The sequence below is a fragment of the Triturus cristatus genome, chromosome 7 (genome assembly GCF_964204655.1).
Source record: "Triturus cristatus chromosome 7, aTriCri1.1, whole genome shotgun sequence".
In the NCBI taxonomy this organism is placed as follows: Eukaryota; Metazoa; Chordata; class Amphibia; order Caudata; family Salamandridae; genus Triturus; species Triturus cristatus.
In genome coordinates, this window is record NC_140590.1 from 170,028,591 (window position 1) to 170,050,400 (window position 21,810).

A 21,810-nucleotide genomic window follows, 5' to 3' on the forward strand; every position below is an offset into this window, starting at 1 on the left:
AGCCAACCAGGTGACCTCACAACCCACATGGAGCACCTGCTCTTCCAGATCCAGACCAACCTGAAAAACACCCTCCGTGGCACCCTCATCTCCAGACCACATGGCCCCCGCACTTCATTCATAGACTCCATCATCAATCTCATTGCACCCCTGGCCCCTGCATCCATAGACTACATCCTACTTGGAGACCTTAACTTTCACCTGGACTGCCAAACACCTCCTCCCTCCTGGAGAACTTCACCAACGTAGAATGGAAACAGCTAGTCACCATTCAAACGCACACAGTAGGGCACACACTCGACCTTGGCTTCGCTTCAGAAAAAAGTGTTTCTTGCAATCACACCACAGAACTTCTTTGGACGGACCACCACTGTATCCACTGCTCCTTCAACAAACCCACCGCACCCAAACATGCTCACCATTTCTTGAGCAGAAGTGGAACAAGGTCACTGAGGACCAGCTCACCATTGAACTCAACAGCACCTTACCACCTTCAACCTCCAATGCCAACACCACAGCTCGCAACCTTCACCAATGGATTGCAAACTGCGCTGACACCCTGGCCTCCCTAATGAAGGCTGCCGGCAAACACATCAAGAAAGCAAGCTGGTTCACACCTGCCCTCCAACAATCCAGACACTCCTGCAGGCGACTCGAAAGAACATGGAGGAACCACAAAACCCTGTAAGCCGACATCCTCTTCAAAGCAGCCACCACCGCACACCACCACCTCATCAAAAACACAACGAAGAAGGCCCTCCAAGACAGAATCAACACCAGCGCACACAACAGCAAAGAACTCTTTACCATCATCAAGGAATTTGCCAAACCCAACAGCAAAACCACAGATGCCCCATCCTCCCAATACCTCTGCAACAGACTCAGCACCTTCCTCCACCACAAGATTAAGATGACCTACGACAACTTCGACAACCAGGACCTCCCCATCACACCAGCAACCTCCTCAACCAACACCTCTAACAGACCCTGCACAGTTGGACCCCACTCACCACAGGACGACACTCTAAAGACCATGAAAAGCATCCACTCGAGAGCACCAACAGACCACTGCCCACACTACATCTTTCACAGAGCTGCTTTTGCCATCGCAACCGAGAATACGCCAAACCATCAACTGCTCCCTCGAGACCGCCTTCTTCCCCGGTGACTGGAAACATGCTGAAATCAACCCACTCCTGAAGAAACCCTCAGCGGACACAATAGAACTCAAGAACTTCAATCCCATCTCCCTGCTCGCCTTCCCAGCCAAAGTCATCAAAAAAGCTGTCTACAACTTGCCGACTTCATCGAAACAGACAACATCCTGAACATCTCTCAATCCGGATTCTGAAGCTATTACAGCACCAAGACTGCCCTCCTCGCCACCACCAATGAGATCCGCTCCCTCTTCGACAAGGGCAAAACTGCGGCTTTCATCCTCCTGGACCTCTTGGTAGCATTCAACACCGTCTCCCACCGCACCCTAACCACTAGACTCCATGACGCCGGCATGTGTGACAAGGCCTTTGACTGGATCCGATCCTTCCTCACAGTCAGAACACAATGGTTCAGACTTTCATAATACCTCTCTAAATTGATAGAGACCAAGTGCAGAGTGCCCCAGGGCTCCTCTCTCAGCCCCACCCTCTTCGACATCTACTTGCTCCCCTTAGCAACCATCGAAGAAACCATGGGCTCAACATCATCTTCTAAGCCGATGACACACAGCTGATCCTCTCCCTCACCAACTAACCAAACGTCACCAAGTACAAGTTCCAAGAAGCGATGAAAGCCATCACCACCAGGATGAAGAAGCTGCCTTAAGCTCAACTTAGACAAGATAAAAGTCCTCATCATGGGATCCACTCCCTCCGCATGGAACGATACCTGGTGGCCCTCTGCGCTAGGAACTCCCACCAGCCCGACTGGACCACGCACGAAACCTCAGCATCATATTAGATGCATCGCTCACTATGGACCTCCAGATCAACTCTGTATCCTCGGCCTGTTTCAATAACCTCCGCCTGCTGTGAAAGACCTCAAGCTGGATCCCTATGGAATCCAGAAAAACCATCACTCACTCGCACATTAGCAGCAGACTCAACTAGGTCAATGCACTCTATGCCGGCGTAACCCAGTAAAACCTCTGCAAGCTCCAGAAGGTCCAGAATGCCACAGCCAGATTGGTCCTCGACCTCCCCCTGCACAGCTGCTTCACTCAACACCTCTGTAAACTCCACAGGCTCCCGGTATACAGAAGAATAACCTTCAAACTCCTCACCCACAGTGACGAGGCCCTCCACAACGTCGGACCATCGTACCTGAAAATCCACCTCTCCTTCCAGGCACCCAAAAGACACCTCTGGTTCGCCCAGCTTGCCCTGGCAAACATCCCATGGATCCGCAAGACCAGAACCAGAGAATTGTCCTTTTCCTTCCTCATTGCCAAGACCTGGAACACCTACCTTCCACCTCAGACTATCTCCCATGCTACCCCATTTCAGGAAGGACTTCAAGACCTGGCTCTTCAGATGACCCCAACACTTAGATGGATATGCTACCTACCTCCCCCCAGCACCTTGAGATGCTCATAGGTGAGTAGTTGCGCTTTACAAAACCATTGATTGTGATGCAAAGTGCTCTGACACCCTACACTGGTATGAGTGGCTCTATATAACTAATTAAATGCATCTGAAAAAGATTAATTATGGAGACTTGCAGGGCACTGTTAAATCGATGGGGGGTCACCAACAAACATTGTCGCACAGGTCGCCACCTGTAATAAAGCCAGCCCTGCTTAGAAAATATGTTTTATAATGTCCCTGCTTATAGTTACAAGGGACCTTACCCCTGGGGCACCTAGGGGAGACCTTGGGGGTGACTTTTATGTGAAAAGAAGGTACTTTGAGATTTTGTAAGTACGTTTAAATCCAAAGTAGAATTTTCAAATACATTTAATGCAAAGGCATTTGAAAAGCAATGCTGTCTTTAACATGACAGCAGGCAACAAAGTATTGCATACTCAAGTGCATTAAGTTTACTCGGCCTCTAAACATACATGCCCTGTTATATACTATGGACTTAAGGCTAGGCTGTCAGTACCAATTGTAATTAAGCCTAATCACCATATACTTTATAATCGGAGCACTGGCCCAAGGTCTGGTAAGCAGAGCCCAGGGCACAGTCAGTCAGTTACCACCAGTACCAAGCAAAAAGTGGGTGTGATCAGGGCAAAAAGGATGACTTTCTCACACATGCCAATGAGCAATCAGCCAAATTCTCCATAGTTAAGGGGTTAGGGCACATGCCCTAGAGACTGAACAGAAATGCCTCTATATCTGAGTCTAAAACACAGTAATAAAATAGGGGCCAGCATAAGATGAAAAATTGGGGATGACCATGCAGAAAAGGTGGCTTTCCTACACACTAGTCCACCACATTTCTTCCTAAGGCACTTTTACAATACACTGCATCTTAGGGATAGTATCCCACCACTATGCGTCCTATGAATACTAATGCACAACGCTGCATTGCACTAACCAAGAACACTGCTCTGCATCTTACAGTATGTATACTAACCTGATACACTGCACTGCAAACTGTGGTTGCAGCCCATCACACTGTGCTACACAATACAGTAAATCCTTCGGACACTTGTGAATTACACTGCAGTCTAACGATCCTAATTAACTAGTCTACAAACATCAGACAATACACCACTCTCTGTTACATCCAAGATAAGCTAAACCACTGTAATGCATTACAGGCTCGGAAACAAGCTGATATAGATGAGTCTCAAAAGCATATTAAAAAAATGTTAGAAATTGAATCTGTAGTTGGCATTTGGTATGAATCCTGTCCAAGAAGGGATTCTCTCTCTAGTCAAGGTAATAGGATCACACAGCTAAGATAATCCCTTCTCACCCCTTTGGTAGCTTGGCACGAGCAATCAATCTTATCTTAGAGGCAATGTGTAAAGCATTTGTAAACATACCAACACACACAGTAACACAGTAAAAACAACTAGGAAATTAGTATACACTAGTTTAGAAACATAGGCAATACGTTTCTGAATAAAACAAGACCAAAATGACAAAAATCCAACATACACAAGGAAAGATATCACATTTCAAAGGTTAAGCAATTGTAGTCCATTGAAATCTATGGGTGAGTCACTTTTAGCACAAAGTACCTGGGATGCTTAAAAAATTGAAAGACGAAAACAAGCACAGGTGAGTTGAGTCGCTGGAAAAATAAAGCAATGCGTTGGTTCCTTACTCCTTGGGGAGGTGATGCATCTGTTCCTTACTGCCAAGGGAGGTGATGAGTTGTTTCCTTACTGCCAGGAGTGGTGATGCATCAGTTCCTTACTGCTATGCAGGGCAGGTGATGTGTTTGAGGGATAAAAAAAGTAGATGTCCCGTATATAAGGAGTATCTGACCTATATTATGTTAGCATGATGCATCTATACGTATACTCCCTGTTTGGTATATATGCTTTTGCTTGGAGGAAACTTGTTTATTTCCTCCCTGTATATCTATTTCTAAAAGAGTAGGCCGAGAACCATACAAACGCCATCTTCTGAACATATGCTCGAGCACGGGCCGTGATCATGCGTTGTTCATGTGCAGTTGTCAGGCCCCAGTTCATCTGAGTTACTGGTAGCAGCTGAAGGTAGGCTGTTTCACTCGACTGTTCTAAGACTCAAGATCGCATCTGGCTTTGGGGGCGATAAGCGCATTCCTGGAGGCGCCGTGTCTACACTCCCAGGCACCAAGACGAAAGGGAGTCACCCCTCCTGACCTCATCAGTAATAGATAGTCAAGCCTTTGTACTGGTCTGATGTGTGCCATATATGGTCCTTCCCTGGAGCTCGAGGGCCAACCAGTATTTTTCTTTTTACAGCGATTGTATGTGTTGAACTGAAAAGTATATAACCTCATGTTTGAATATGAGCCAACAGTCTTCTCGGCGCACCTGATGGGTGAGGTTCAGAGAGGCTCCTCTATAGAGTATTTTGTTTAATAAATGATTGAACCTTCTTCACTGCCAACTGACTGATTATTTGGTAATGGTACTGGGACTATTAGTAGGTATAGTCCTTTAGTTTATTTTTATGGTACATCAGTTGGCGACTCCGCCGGGACTCCATGACTGGGTCGTCCTCACCGTAAACGGGTGGTAAGGACAAGGGGTAATTCTGGTCAAGCGGGTGGACAGAAAATGGATCCTTTGAAATTTAGCCATCTTTGGTATGAACTTACTCCGCTCTCACGATCAGAGTATCCCCAGCTGCTAGTGACCCTTCACCAGAGTCCTACGGGCACAACCCAGGAGCTGACCATGTTGGTCTTCAGGAGTTGGCAGTCGAGAACACGCAATTGTACCTGTGTGCACCAGGTGAGTGGAATTGCTTTGATGTTCTTGGCATGCACTGTTGAGCAGTGCTTTTGAAGCAGTTAACTGTGTAAGTATTTAGTGGTCAGTGTACAACGGAGAATCTTGGGGGTCTGACAGGTCAGCATTGTGGTGGCTGCACGTATAGATGCTTTACGGACGTTTTGTGAATTATAGAGACACCGATCGGATGCCTGTTGTGGCACGTGTGGTGCGCGCCTGACCGGACTGCTCTCGGAAAAGCCTGTGGCTGTACCTGGGTAGCCTTGGGAACACATCTGAAGCGGTGCTAATGAAGCGGGCTTAGTCAGAATAGTCCCAAGAGTGAACCAGGAAGGCTGCGGGATGGTCTGTAGGTCAGTCTGTGGTTATACCTGTCTGACGGTCTCTTGGTAGTCTTTGGACTGCTTGATTTTGGTATCTGTCAGTCTTGGAATCTGAATTTGATTGATTCTCCACGAACAGGAGTCGACGGGCTGTGTTCTTTGTTTAAAAAGTAGTCATTTTGAATATCTTTGTATGTATATATATATTATTGTCTTTTGTATGTTCGAATGAGCGTGAGGTTGTATATTTTGCGAATGTTTGAACATGGCAATGTTTGGAAGTTCATTTTTATGATCGAATGAGGAACGCGTGACGACAATAACTATGCCGTGTTTTTGCGAATTGTTTTGGATGTTGTTGCCGCCCTAATGATACGTGTTTGGCTGAAAGTCAACCTGCCCCGCATGAGGGCAGCCCAAGTTATGATATGTATGTAAAGCATGGTATTACACCTCTCTTGTTTAATACACTATGGCATAAATATACTAAAGATAATATGGAATTACAATGGCCCTTAACCGGGTCTTTTGATGAAAAAAAGAAATATTTTCTTCAGGATCGATTATTTTCTAAACGTAGTCAACAGTCAATGTTTGACTCCCTAAGCCTGTGGCAGAAGGAAGAAAAGCATATATGTATGCGGGAGGAGAAAGTATGTAGGATGAAAGGAAATCAGACGATTACGCAGAAAGCTATAGCTAATGATAAAGCACAAACTGAACAAGGGATTGATTGTGCAGACAGACAATTTAGATTGCAAGTGGATAAGATCTATGTGGCTAGGACTGAAGCGGAAGATTAGATAGAGGATTTATTGGATACTGGATATATGGAACACGATTCGAGACTATGAGCCTGTTATGCAGCAACATGCCTTGAAACACATGGCTGCACATATTATTACTCTCTGGGAACAGTGTTTTCCAGGAGGGATGGCCCCCCAAGTGATGTATGACATCCGGGACAGGGCTCATAAGTCTGAACTTAGCCCAGATGAAGTGAATAGAAATGTGGAGGTTTTATTAAATTATCGAGAACGGATGCATCAAAAGTGTCCCTCGTGGGACACTCAGCATCCTATGCGAGAAGTTCACCCTATCTTTCATCCTGAAATACCGGAACTAAAGGATGGCCATGGCGTGGTGACTAGACCTCGTGTAGAGGCCCGAGTGCAGGAGCAATGAGTTTACACCCCCTGGAAGAGGAGTGAAGTCCTCTCGCTAAAATCACAATTACCTGACCCCCGTAAGAATCCCACGGTTTATTATAAAGAACTCACAGTAGCGGCCTTTTCGGCCGTCATGACCTTAGCTGACATAGAGCTATTTTTTGCATTGTTAGTTCCCGTTGACATATGTCGTCAGGTGCATGATCAGGACCATGCACAAGAATTCGGCGGAACATGGGAGCAGATAAAAGATTGGGACTAGGATCGTAAGCCTGGGGATAAGCCAAAACCTGAATTATTGGCATTACCTGGCTGTATTATCACTTACATGCATTCCTTAATTCCGCCTCGTAAGGTGGATTGAGACAAATTGACGGCATGTAAACAGAAGAAAGATGAAAGTATTTCTGATTTTTTTCACTAGATTTGAGGGCGTATTCATTGATTATAGTGGACAGGATTTATCGTTGGAAGGCGGTATACGATTATTTGTTAATCGTTTTGTGACCAATTTGTTACCAGAAGTCTCTGCACGGATACAAGCCGCTGAAAGTACCTGGACCACTTCCACGCCCTCGGCAATACTGAGTATGGCCCAATATTACAAACATAGAGAAAATGAGAGTAATGACAAGACGGAAAAGAGAACGAAGGATCTGAAAACAAGGGTGTTGTTGCAACAAGTTGTTCAAGGACGAGGCAGAGAGAGAGGAGATAGAGGGTTTGTCCCGAGGGGGGGGGGGGGGCGGGAACTGGACGAAGCAGAGGACCAGCTGTCGTTTTGGGAATAAATCAGTGTGCTTATTGTAAGGAGGAAGGGCATTGGCGATTTCAGTGTCCGTTGTTGCCGGTCCAGAACGGGGCTATGAGAAGTAGGGGGAGAGGTCGGGGAAGTGTGGATCGCAGTGATAGGCGACGAGAAGAGGTGACGCAAGTTGGACAAGAAAATAATTATTTTGATAATCCAAGAGGTAGGCAGTATTATAATGAGCAGTGTGTAATGGACGCGACCGAAGGGTATGCTTATACATAGGATAGCCATGGACAGAGTGAGGGCCAGGTGTCACTACCCGTTGATCAGCAAGGACCTTATGTAGAGGCGCATTTGATGGGGACATCTGAAAAGTTTTTAGTTGATACAGGTGCAATGAATAGTTCTATTTCTCGTTCCCTGGTCCCAGGGACTGCTCTGTCCGGGCACAATAATGTTTCGGTAGGATTCTCGGGTATTCCGGTGGTGAGCCCCATCTCCATACCTATTCCTTTTACAATTAGTCCTGTTACGATAGACTCTCCGTTTCTTTTGACTTCCCATTGTGGCGAAAATTTGTTGGGCTTGGATTTGTCGAAGAAATTACATGCTAAGATTCATTGTTCACCTGATGGTGTTTGCTTGACTACTTTGGGAAGCATACTTTCAGTAAAAATATACCCCTCCCTCCTGAGTTTGCTGTTATTCCAGCAACATTGTGGGCCACTGTGACACAGATGTAGGATTATTAAAGATTTCGCCTGTTTCTATTACTTTGAAGCAAAATGCTCGGCTTCCTCGTATACCTCAGTACAAATTTTCTCCGGCAGGCGAGAAGGCTTTGCTCTCCATCATTCAAGATTTGGTAAAAAGAGGTGTGGTTGAAGAGACAGCTGCTAATGTGTGTAACAGCCCCATTTTGCCTATCTTAAAGAGAGCCCCTGTTGGAAGCGATCCTGACTATGTTGATACATATCGTTTTGTGATTGATTTGCATGAAATTAATAAAATAGTGGTGCCCCAATACCCTGTGGTTTCAGACATCACTACTATTCTCACTATGATTCCTCCTACTGCTAAATATTTCTCTGTGATTGATTTAAAGAATGCTTTCTTTAGCATTTCGATACATCCTGATAGCCGCCATATTTTTGGCTTCTCATTGTCTTGTCGCAGCTTCCGGTTCTGCTGCGCTCCCCAGGGGTACACATAGAGTCCTAGTATTTATAGTCAAGCTTTGAAAACATTGTTGGATGATTTGGTCTTGCCCCCTGGTAATGTGCTTTTGCAATCCGTAGATGATTTGTTAGTGGCTTCTGATACCGAGGAAGGTTGTAAGAAGGCCACCGTACAATTATTGTCTCATTTGTCTGCTAATGGCAATAAAGTATTCCTTTCTAAATTTTAATATTGTCGACAGGAGGTGACCTATCTCGGTCATCTACTGTCGAAGGAGAGGAGGAGACTAACCCCTGAGCGTGTGACTACCATTTTTAATATGTCTGCACCTCATACTCAGCGTGATGTTCGTGCATTTCTCGGCATAACTTCTTACTGTCGCCAATGGATCCCTAATTTTTCCCTTCTTACTAAACCTCTTCTGTATTTAACCACTAATGATGTTCATGAACCTTTACCCTCGACTGAAGCTTGTCAAGATGCTTTTGACTCGTTGAAATCTTCGTTTTGTTCTGCACCTGTTCTTGGTACTCCTGACTACCGAAAACCTTTTGTGCTTTACGTACATGAGGTGTATGGTTGCTCACTTTCTGTGTTAACACAAGGATTTGGTGGTAAGCAGAGACCTTGTGCCTATTTCTCGGCGGTGTTAGATAACGTCGCCAGAGCACTCCCTAGCTGTTAAGAGCTACTACTGCAGTTGTGGTGGCTATTCGACAGTCGGAAGGGCTCGTTCTGAACACTGACCTCACAGTGATGGTACCGCACGCTGTGGATACATTATTGAACAAAACAAAGACCCAGCACCTTACGAGTGCGCGTCTTACCGGATGCGAATTGACTTTGTTTGCTCCACATATTACGATAAAACGATGTGCCACTCTGAACCCTGCTACGTTACTACCCCTCCCTTCAAATGAAAAGAACAATGATGTTCATGATTGTATATTTCGGACTGAGGAAGAGACGAAGGGACGGGTATACCTGACTGACACTCCTCTATCTGACCCTCAAGGGGAGTTGTACGTCGATGGCTCTTGTTTCAAGTTACCAGATGGCATGACAACTGCTGCATATGCGATAACTACTCTTCATTCTATAGTTGAGGCTTCTCAGATACCCTATCAGTCAGCACAGGCGGCTGAATTAGTGGCATTGTTTTGGGCCTGTGAGTTAAGTGAAGGACTGAGAGTAAATATTTACACCGACAGCCAGTACACCTTTGGCGTGGCTCATAGTTTTGGCCGACTTTGGGCAGAAAGAGGTTTTCTTACTTCTCATGGTCAGCGAATACAGCATGGCCCCTTGATTTTGCGATTACTGACAGGGATGTATGACATTACAACACGTGTCATTACAACGCGTGCAGTTACATCGCATGCGTTACAACGCATGCGATGTTACAATGCTATGCCATTACAACGCAAGTCTTTACATCGACTTGCACTAGATGGCGTGCTAACATTTGAAAAGTGTAATTTACTATTCCAACTCCAGTCACGTAACAATAGGGAAGGTGTTGGGATAGTAAACTACACTATTTGTAATGTTAGCACGCCATCTAGCGCAAGTCGATGTAAAGACTTGCGTTGTAATGGCATTGCGTTATAACATCGCATGCGTTGTAACGCATGCGATGTAAAAGCTGCACGTGGTAAAAACCGCGTTGTAATGGCTGTTCCCCTACTGACAGCATTGACGTTACCAGAAATAGTGGCTGTAGTCAAATGTAGTGCACACAAGGCAGTGGTTGATCCAGTGGGGGAGGGTAATGCCTTTGCCGATCAAGTAGCTAAGGAAAGTGCAAAATCCATATTGACCTCAATGTTTGTGACTAGCTCTGCTAGATGGGTGGCTAAAACAGAGATGTTTGATAATACCAAGGAGAGTGTCCGAGAAATACAGAAAGAAGCTACCCCTATTGAACTGGCTTACTGGAAAGAGCGAATTGGGAGATTAGATGCAGATCGTTGTTGGATTGATCTGACAGAAAAGCAGCGGTGGCTATTGCCTAATGCATTAATGAATGCGGTGGTGACAATGGCACATGGTTCAGCTCATATTGGGGTGAAAGGTATTTGTGCATTATGAGATCCTGTATGGTACAATCCCAATATTTCTAGGACCGCTGCTCATTTGGTACAATATTGCATGGTTTGCTTACGACATAATCCATGGGGCAGGGAGCCTGTTCTGAGTGGAAACTTTGCACCACCATCTTTGCCTTTTGAGGTGCTTCAAATGGATTATATCCAGCTGGAGCGCGTTAACAATTTGAAGTATGTCCTGGTCGTGGTATGCACTTTCAGTAAATGGGTGGAAGCCTACCCGACAAAAGAAAACACTGCTTTGGCAACGGCAAAAGCATTGGTAAAGGAGTATTTCCCTCGCTACGGATTGCCTCGTGTGATCTGGTGTGACAACGGAAGACATTTTAATGCAGAACTCATCACACATATATGTAATGGACTACAGATTAAACAGAAATTCCATGAGGCTTGACACCCCCAGTCCGCTGAGTTGGTCGAGAAGTATAATGGGATATTAAAGCTCAAATTAGCTAAAATTCAAGAAAGTAATGGATTGAGGTGGCCGGATGCTCTGCCGCTGGCATTAATGTCAATACGAGTTACCCAAATTCTCGTTCTGGTTTGTCTCTGTATGAGGTCATTTTTGGGCGCCCTGCTAATGTTTGGGGCGTCCCGAGACCCAGAACTTTTCATGATATAGAGTATCCTATGCTGACAGACTATTTGTATGCTTTGACTAAAGATCTTCGTTCCATTCATCAACAGGTCTCAGCAGTTTTGAAGCCCCTGCCGGAGGGTCCTGGACATCACTTGGAACCAGGACAGTGGGTTCTGGTCCGTAACTATCAGCGAAAATCAGGCTTGGATCCTCGTTGGTATGAACCGTTTCAAGTCTTGTTAGCCGCGCGGACGGCGGTAAAAGTGAACGGCAAGCGACACTGGATTCATGTGTCACATCTAAAAAAACTACCCCTCCCACTTCCATATAATCAGCAAATCCAGGACGGGGTTCTGACTCAGGAAAGTGAGCGAGTTCCTCGATTCATCCCTTTTTCTGATGCCCAGGTAATTGGAGAAGGGCAAGGAGAAGGTGCACCGGGCTCGGAAGGTGCTCTGTCATCAGCACAATTGATCGCCCCAGACTCTGTTGTTCCTACAGCTAACCCAGAGGCTCACAGTGCCCATGTTTCACCGGATTCGTCATCTTCTGTTTTGTTCTCTTATCAAGAAGTGCCTGACCATACTCGATACAACCTGCAGCCCAGAAAACAACACGGTACACCAGGTGAAGATGGTAGGAGATAGGGAGAGACTTGAGTGATAGGGTATAGACCTGTGCTATGAATGTCTGTTCGATACGCTTCTGGTGTACTGAGCGAGACACTGGACTGAACGCGCCTTTGTCTCATCTGGGAAGTTGCGAGGCTTGGTTCAAATTGCTTTCTATGATGTATATGCATTACACTGTGGACGCTCGAAGGTTTTCAGAGAGGGATTATGAAATGATTTTAGCAAATATTGAGGTTCATCAAGGATTCAACCCCGAAGGGAATAATGGAGAGGGAACCTTAGATCCGAATGCATGTATGAATATGTATATAACGCATGAAAATAGCACTTCGTTGAAAAATGAAATTTTGGACTTTGTTGAATTCAATTTCACTCAATATTATCGACATTTTCAGGACCGCAATGTTACTGAAGATAGGGCTATTCCAGTGCCTGTATTAAATAGTACCTCTACGTTTTGTGTTCAAGGAGTAGGGTACATATCAGTAGGAGAAAATCGATGTAATTACACTTATCAGTTGCGTACCTTTAGCAGCCCTCCGTTGTTAACCCCTCCTAATGTATATTTTGTCTGTGGAGAAAGTGCCTATACTTGGCTTCCGCGAGGTTGGACTGGACGTTGCTACCTGTCCTTCCTGTACCCTCCAGTCTATATTGCCCTTCTAATTATCACAAGCATCACCGACTAGATAAACGTAGCGTGCTTATTAGGAGAAATAAAAGGGTGATAGATACCCCCGATGTAGATCAGACCGATACTCCACTGCAGCATTTCACCGACATTATGAAGGGAGTGTTACCCTTTTGGGGGCCTATGATTACTAGTCGAGAAGTACAACGTGTGTCTAGAGTAGTTGAAGGGGTAATTAACACTACTGCAGGAATACTGACCAATATAACAGTAGAGCTACAGGTGACCAGACTCGTTTCGCTTCAAAACCGTATGGTTTTGGACGTTATCTTGGCAGATCGAGGAGGAGCATGCCGTGTGATCGGCAGCTCTTGCTGTGTTTATATTCCTGACTCCGCCCCCTCTGGTCACTTGGCTATACAGAAGCTACATCGTTTAGCTTCCGAGATACATGTAGAAACTGGTACGTGGTCCCTCTCTGCTTGGTTCTGGGGTTTGCTGTCTACTTGGGGATGGAAAATTTTGATGGTGCAGGCATGTATAGCCGATATCATATTCACGTGTTGTGTTTGTGTACAATGTGGACCTGCATGTTGCTCTTATTGCTTGACAAAACTCACTTTCTCCGTGTCTGGCCCATCCCCAACAGCCGTAAAAGCTCAGCTAGTTCAGCAGGAGCTCAAAGACTCAATGCAGATTGATGAGGGAATATTTGAAGATTGAACTGTTTTCGTTAGCTACATCATGCTAAAAGGGCCATTCTGAGGAATGAAAAAAGTAGATTTCCCGTATATAAGGAGTATCGGACCTATATTATGTTAGCATGATGCATCTATACGTATACTCCCTGTTTGATATATATGCTTTTGCTTGGAGGAAGCTCGTTTATTTCTTCCCTGTATATCTATTTCTAAAAGAGTAGGCCGAGAACCATATAGACGCCATCTTCTGAACATATGCTCGAGCACGGGCCGTGATCACGCGTTGATCACGTGCAGTTGTCAGGCCCCAGTTCATCTGAGTTACTGGTAGCAGCTGAAGGTAGGCTGTTTACTCGACTATTCTAAGACTCAAGGTCGCATCTGGCTTTGGGCGCGATAAGCGCATTCCTGGAGGCGCAGTGTCTACACTCCCAGGCATCAAGACGAAAGGGAGTCACCCCTCCTGACCTCATCAGTAATAGGTAGTCAAGCCTTTGTACTGGTCTGATGTGTGCCATATATGGTCCTTCACTGGAGCTCGAGGGCCAACTGGTATTTTTCTTTTTACAGCGATTGTATGTGTTGGACCGAAAAGTATATAACCTCATGGTTGAATACGAGCCAACAGTCTTCTCGGCGCACCTGATGGGTGAGGTTCAGAGAGGCTCCTCTATAGAGTATTTTGTTTAATAAACAATTGAACCTACTTCACTGCCAACTGACTGATTATTTGGTAATGGTACTGGGACTATTAGTAGGTATAGTCTTTTAGTTTATTTTTATGGTACATCAGTGTTAGTTCCTTAATGTCAGGTGAGGTGATGCGTCAGTTCCTCACAGGAAGGGGAGGTGATGCATCGATCTCCGGACAAACGGCCTCGGCTCCTTACTGCTGGGCAATGTAGATGAAGAGACAGCGTTGAAGTACGATGTGTTGAAAATCCAGGCACACTGTGTGGATGCGGCGAAGCAGACTTTGTGTCTATTTCATATCCGCAACCCAAGCGTTGTGTTTATTTTTCAGCTGCACAGCGGTGATGCAGTGAGTTTTTTAGCCGCACAGCAGTGTTGCCACGAGAAAACAGGCTAAGAGAGTTGATGCTTGGATGTTCTCTTTAGATCACCAAATTTTTGTTCCGAGGGCCCAGGAATTGGATTTGGCACTACTTGGAAAATCAGATCTCTCAGCAGAAGAGCCCAGGAACTGATAGGTGAAGTCTTTAATGGCCCTGAGACGTCTTAAAAGGAGGAAAGGATGGACAAGCCCTTGGAGAACCTTGAAAGCCGGATATAGAAAATAAAGTCCAGTCCTTTCACTCCCAGGACAGAACTGGCAAGCAGCAGGCCAGCATAACAAAGCTGCAAGCAGAGTATCAGTTCCTCTTACAGCATCCAGCTCTTCTTCCAGGCAGAATGTTCTTTAGTCTGGAAGTCTTTTGAAGTTATGGTGTCACAGCTCCCGTACTTACACCAGTTTCTGCCTTTGAAGTAGGCAAACTTCAAAAGAAAGGCGTTGTAGTGCACAAGACCCTGCCTTTTCCTGACCTGTCTCCAGACACACTACAAGGGGGTGGAGACAGCTTTGTGTGAGGACATGTACAGCTCTATTCAGGTGCCAGTAGAAACTTCTCCCACCACTCAGGAAGGCCCATCAGTCTGATGATGGCCCATCAGGATATGAAAGCCACACCTCAGCTCCCTTTGCGTGACTGTCTAGAGCGATTGCACAAGAGCCCAACTGTCATCCTAACTTAGACATAGATTCTACAGACAGGCAGATTCACAGAATGATTAAGCAAGAAAATGTCAAACACGCAACCAACTTCACCAAAAGATGGACTTTTAAATTGTGAGTTCAGAGCCCAGAAACTAAAAAATCTCTATCTTCTCCCAATTGGAAATTACACGTAAAAGATATTTAAAGGCAATCCCTGTGTAGCTCTATGGGAGAGATAGGCCTTGCAATAGTGAAGAATGAAATTGGCAGTATTTCACTATTACGATATGTAAAACACAACAGTACATGTCCTACCTTTCAAGTCCACTGCACCCTGCCCATGGGCCTACCTTAGGGGTGTGGTATATGTTGTAAAAGGGAAGGTTTGGGATTCACAAGCAGGTGCATGTGCCAGGTTAAAATGGCAGTTTAAAATTTTACATACAGTCACTGCAGTGGCAGGTCTGAGACACTAAGGTTTGTTTCCATGGCTACTCTTGTGGGTGGCACTATCAGTGCTTCAAGTCTACAAGCAGCATCTGATTTACAGGCCCTGGAAACACCTGGTGCATTTTACTAGATACTTACTTGTAAATCAAATATGGCAATTATGGATAAACCAATCACCAATACAATTTACAAAGGGTGCACTGGTAAATTGCAAAGAGGTAGCACTGGTCAGCAGTGGCAAAGTGCTCAGAGTCCTAAAACCAGCAAAAACAAAATGTAGCTACCAGTCTAAAAAAGGAGGTCAGAAGCAAAAAGACAGAGGAAATCAGGCTAAAGATACCAGGTCTAACAAAAAATATAAAATGACTAGAATAAATCTGAATCTCCTGATGAAATTCAGTCTAAGCAATAGAAAGCACACAAAAACTCCATGGCAGTGATACAGAAAATGTGAAAGAGAATCTGAAGATTTAATTGAAGAATTTAATCCTCCTGCCTAGTCATTAGATTCTCTGATAGAATTGAATGTATCCTACTGTGGTATCCTGCTCTTATTGCCATGTATTTTTCCTTTGTTTTATGTGCCCCACTGCTCAGCCAATGTGAGTGTGATGTCGTAGAATGTTTATGTGTGCCTTGTTGAGTGAATGGATACCATCTTTCATACAATATTACACCTACTCTATACTAACTTCGGGAAAACCCTAATCAAGATCTGGGCAGCAAGGAACAGGTGTTAGCATTATGGAGTCTTTTGTAAAAGTACTCCAAGCCTAAAGAGTATAGCATGAAGCCACACAGTGAGAGGAATAGTATAATAGGTCTGCACCGCATGAAATCCTAAGGGGGTGTCCGCTCTCTAGCTAACAATTCAACACCTTTTATCACACAAAGGGGCCGATTACGATCTTATTAGGAAAGCATTCCTACCGAATCGGTTCTGGAATACTTTCCGAACGTCTCGACATTGAGCTGACCTAACGACGAAAAACAATGCAATGCCTGTTAAATCCAACCAAATCATCTGGAACTCAATCCATCCAATTGAACCATCCGAAAACAAGCCTGATACGACTGATTCATTCGGAAACGCTGAAGAATAGTATCACTCTTAGGAATCAGACTCAGTTATCCCCGCAAACAGATGACGATGCATCCGACACGGTTACTGAACCGTGTCTATTTGTGTCACAAATGCCAAGTGGAAAAAGTAAAAAAAAAACCATAAAACAACCATTAGTAACTGCAATTTTTTTTTATTAGCCACACCCATCAATCCACCTATATAAAGGGCCAAACACATGACAATGATCCTTTGCTCTAACAGAACTGCTGCCAGGTATCAGAAGTCTGTTCACATTCACTGCTCTCTGCCTCACACACTCACACTTCACGCACTTCACAACTTGTACAGATTTTATTGTTAAAAAATATTAAACACACACTCTTTTTCATAATCACACTCACCCTCGACCCCCACTGACCACGCACACAACCTGGGAGTCATCCTCGACTCGAAACTCTCCATGACCAAACAAGTCAACGCAGTCTCCTCCTCCTGTTTCAACACCCTCCGCATGCTCCGCAAGATCTTCAGATGGATCCCGACAAACACGAGGAAAACTGTCACCCAGGCCCTGATCAGCAGCAGGCTCGACTACGGAAACGCCCTCTACGCCGGAATCTCATCCAAGCTCATCAGCAGACTACAGAGAATCAAAAATGCCTCTGCGCACCTGATCTTCGACGTCCCGCGCCGCGACCACATCAACCCCCACCTGAGGAACCTGCACTGGCTCCCCGTCGACAAAAGAATCTCTTTCAAGCTCCTGATCCACGCACACAAGGCACTTCACAAAACCGGCCCAGCCTATCTCAACAGTCGACTCTCCTTCTACGTACCCAACAGGAAACTCCGCTCCGCTGACCACGCCCTGGCCACGGTCCCACGCATCCGGAGAACTACTTCCGGAGGCAGATCCTTCTCCCATCGCGCCACCAAGACCTGGAACACCCTCCCCCTCCACCTACGTCAAACCGAAGACCTGCTGACCTTCAGGAGACAAATCAAGACCTGGCTCTTCGACCAGTAACATCTCCGCCCCCCCCCCAGCGCCTTGAAACCCACCCAGGTATGTAGTGCGCTTTACAAGTTACATGATTGATTGTTTGACCCTCACCTTCACAGTCACCCTCACATTCACACTCACCCCCACCATGGCCCTAAGGAAGCAGCAAAGGTTCACAGATAAAGAGTTGGAAGTACTTGTAGATGAAATACTCAGAGTAGAGCCACAGGTATTTGGGAACCAAGTCCAAGAGACCCCCCTGTCCCAGAGAAATAGGATGTGGGGCAGGTTAGTCAACAAGGTGGAGGCTCAGCATCTTGCCTGCATACAGGAACATGTACTATGATGTGCGATAGAGGGTCAAAAACCTGATGAGTAGAAAACACGCCCAGAGCCAGCAAACTGGCAATGACCCTCCTGCACCACCAGTGTACTACACTTCCTGGGAAGAGAAGGAGTGTGAAATACTTCCACTGGAGGGCATCTATGGAATACCAGAAGCAACAGAGTCTGGCGAGTACCTACTCAACATGCCACCAAAGTTACCAATTACACATTCACAGACATCACTGTCAAGGATACAGTTATACAAATGACTGTTATCAAAGGTACACAATTCTAGAGTAAATTAGCATGTGTTGTTTATGCCACATTAACAAACAATATACCTGCAATGGAATAAAACATTTAGCAACTTCCAAACATGTACAAACCTCTTACAAACTCACAGCAAGGCTTTTTGCTCCAAAAACCAGTCACCAGCATCAGCCATCTTACCATCACGGTTTCACTCACTTCCAGGAAAGCTATGTCACAGGAAGGATGGTTGGGATGGCTGGGAAGGTGGGTATCGGCACAGGTCTGATGGGAGTTGGAGTCACACCTAACACTCCTCCTCCCACAGAGTCTGTGCTGGCAAGATGGCTGACACTGGTACCTGTTGTTCGAGTTGAGTAAAATGTCCTTGGGCTCCAAACACCATGCAGCACTGTCAGCCATCTTGCCAGTATATTTCCACTCACTGTCATTCAAGCATGGTTCCAGGTGGGCCTGTTGGGCAGTGTGGAAGGAGGAATCATTGCTGACACTACAATTCCCATCAGGCCTGTGCTCACACCCACCTTCCCACCTAGAACAAACAGCACAACTGGGACTATGCTGTTCCTGACGTCGACTGGAAATGTACTGGCAAGATGGCTGACACTGGGGACCGCAGTTTGGAGCACAAGGCCATGATGGGAGTTGTGGTCAACTCAGACAACAAACATCTAGAGGGAACATTACTCCTCATTGTCAGGACACCACTCTCTCGGGTGTGCTGTATGAGCTGTGTGGGAAGGGGGCATGACTGATTGGAGTTGCATTGACAGTAAACACTACTCCTGACACCCATCCCAAATAGCTCATCTGGGTTGCTGGATACCTGACAGTGTGAGGGAGTGTACTTACACAATGGCTGGCATAGCTTCATGATGTTGAACTTGGAGCCAAATACCTTCACGGACCTGTGACACAAACACCAGGACCCAGGGTCAGTCACCTTGCCAGTACTTTATCATTAAGTCTCAGGGACTGCATAGTACCAGGTGTGCTATATGGGTTGCTTGGCAAGGTGTGTGGAGGACAGGGCATGATGGTAGTTGAAGTCAGTGCAAACACTCCTCCTCCCACCCAGTACAAACAGACACCCAGGAACCATGCTTACCTGATAGAGAGTGGAAATGTACTTACAAAATGGCTGACACTGTGGAATGGGGTCGGACAACTACACCCTGCTGGGAGTGGTGGACAAATAGGCATCAGTCATCAGGGACAGCCATCTTGAAAGTACATTCTCACTCACTGTCAGGGAAGCTGAGTTACAGATTGGCTTATTGTGCTTGGTGGGAAGGTGTGTGGGGGACAAGGCCTGATGAGAGTTCTAACCACTGCAAATACCATTCTCCCAAACAGCCCAGATAACTCCTCTGTGCCTATGCTTACCTCACAGTGAGGGGAAATGTACTGGCAAGGTGGCTGACACTGGTAACTGGTGTTGAACTTGAAGATAACTCCTATCAAGGCCCTGTACACAAAACACCATGCAACTGTGTCAGCCATATTCTTAGTACACCTCCATTCACTGTCAGGTAGCCATTGGCCCAGATGAGCATGTCTGTACTGTGTGGGAGAAGCAGTGTTTGCTATCATTATAACTACCATCAGGCTCTGTCAGACACACAACTTCCTACTCATCCCCAATAGCTTACCTGGGACTCTGCTTTCCTGACAGTGAGTGGCAATGTGCTGCCAAGATGGCTGACACTGGGGACTGGTGCCTGGAGCAGAAGGCCATGATGGGAGTTGTGGTCAACTCTGACAACAAGCACCAGTGTCAGACATCGTGTGAGTGCGTTGCCACTCACTGTGAGGTAGGTATAGTTGCAATTGTGCTGTTTAGGCTGTCTGGGAAGGTGTGTGAAGGACAGGGCCAGATGGGACATAGAACCAATGCAAACACTACTCATTCTAAACTGCACAACAAGACCATCTTGAACTATGCTTATCTGACAGTGTGTGGAAATGTACTAGCAAGATGGCTCACACTGGGGACTGGTGTGTGGACAACAAAGCACTAAAGTTATCTGTGCTCAACATAGACATGAGGCACAAGTGTCACAGATCCTGATAATACATCTCTAACACTGTCATGAAACAATACTGCCATGTGGTCAGTTTTCTCATGTTTGAAAGAGTGTGTGTAGGACAGACCCTGATTGGAGTTTGAGTGAAGGCAAACACTCCTCCAAACACCCATCTCAACCCCTTAATCAGGGCCTATGGCTACCTGACAGTGAATTGAAGTGCACTACCAAGATAGCTGACACTGTTGCATGGTGTTTGAGGCACAAGGCCTTGTTGGGATTTGTATTCAACTTGAACACCATGCATCAGTGCTAGCTTACTTGCTAGTACACTTCTTCTCACTGCCAGTTAGCCATAGTCTCGGAGGATTTAGCTGGGCCGGGTGGGAGGAGGAGTATTTGTAATGGCTACAACTCACATCAGCCCCTGTCCTACATACACCTACCCACCGACCACAAATAGCACAACAGGAACTTAGCTAACCCACAGCATCTCAAAATGTAATAGCTAGTTGCATGACACTGGCTTTTACTCAACTACAAACAGGTCATTGTGCTACAAAAACATGCACCAGTGTCAGCCAGCTACATCTGTACATATTCACTCACTCTCAGGAAACCATGGTTCCAGGGATGCTGTTGTGCACAGTGGAAAGAGTGTGTGTAGTACAGGGCCTGATGGGAGATGTGCCTTTTCTTTTTTTTGCAGAGTTTTATATAGCACAAACTAGACCCGAATCCAATCAGGTATCAGAGCGCTTTACATAGCACCAGTTACGTTACATGTTTGCAAACACTCCTCCTCCCACCCAGCACTATAGGCCCACCATGAAGCATGCTTACCTGAAAGTGAGTGCAAATGTAACAATAAAATGCCTGAAAGTGGGTACTGGTGTGTGGAGCACAAGGCCATGAGTGGAGTTGTTGTAAAGTCAGATACCAGTGCCCAGTTTCATGCATCCTGCAGGTACATTCAGACACACTGTGAGGTAAGCCTAAGTCCTGTTAGGCTGTTTGTGCTGGGTGGGAATATATATGTAGGACAGGGCCCGGTGGGAGACAGAGTCAGTAAAAACACTCCTCATACAACAGAAACTAAACAGCTCATCTGTGATTATGGCTACATGACAGTGAGGGGATGTGTACTAGCAAGATGGCTGGCACTGGGGACTGATGTCTGAACCTATCACAACTATCAAATTTGCCTCTGGGCTACAAACACCAGCCACCAGTGACAATAAACTTGCAAGTACACTCACCAAATTTGTCTGGACAACACTCTTCATGGTGGCTTCTTGGGAGGAGGAATGTAAGTTTCACAATTAGAGCACAAGCACATAAACCACACTTAATCAAAGTTCAGTGACACAAAATGGCAGAAAACAGAGGGTGAGAACTCATCTGAATATGGAGTCAATATTACAAATATATGATCTGTGTACGCACTAGGGTAAGCAGTCACCCAGTTTGGTACT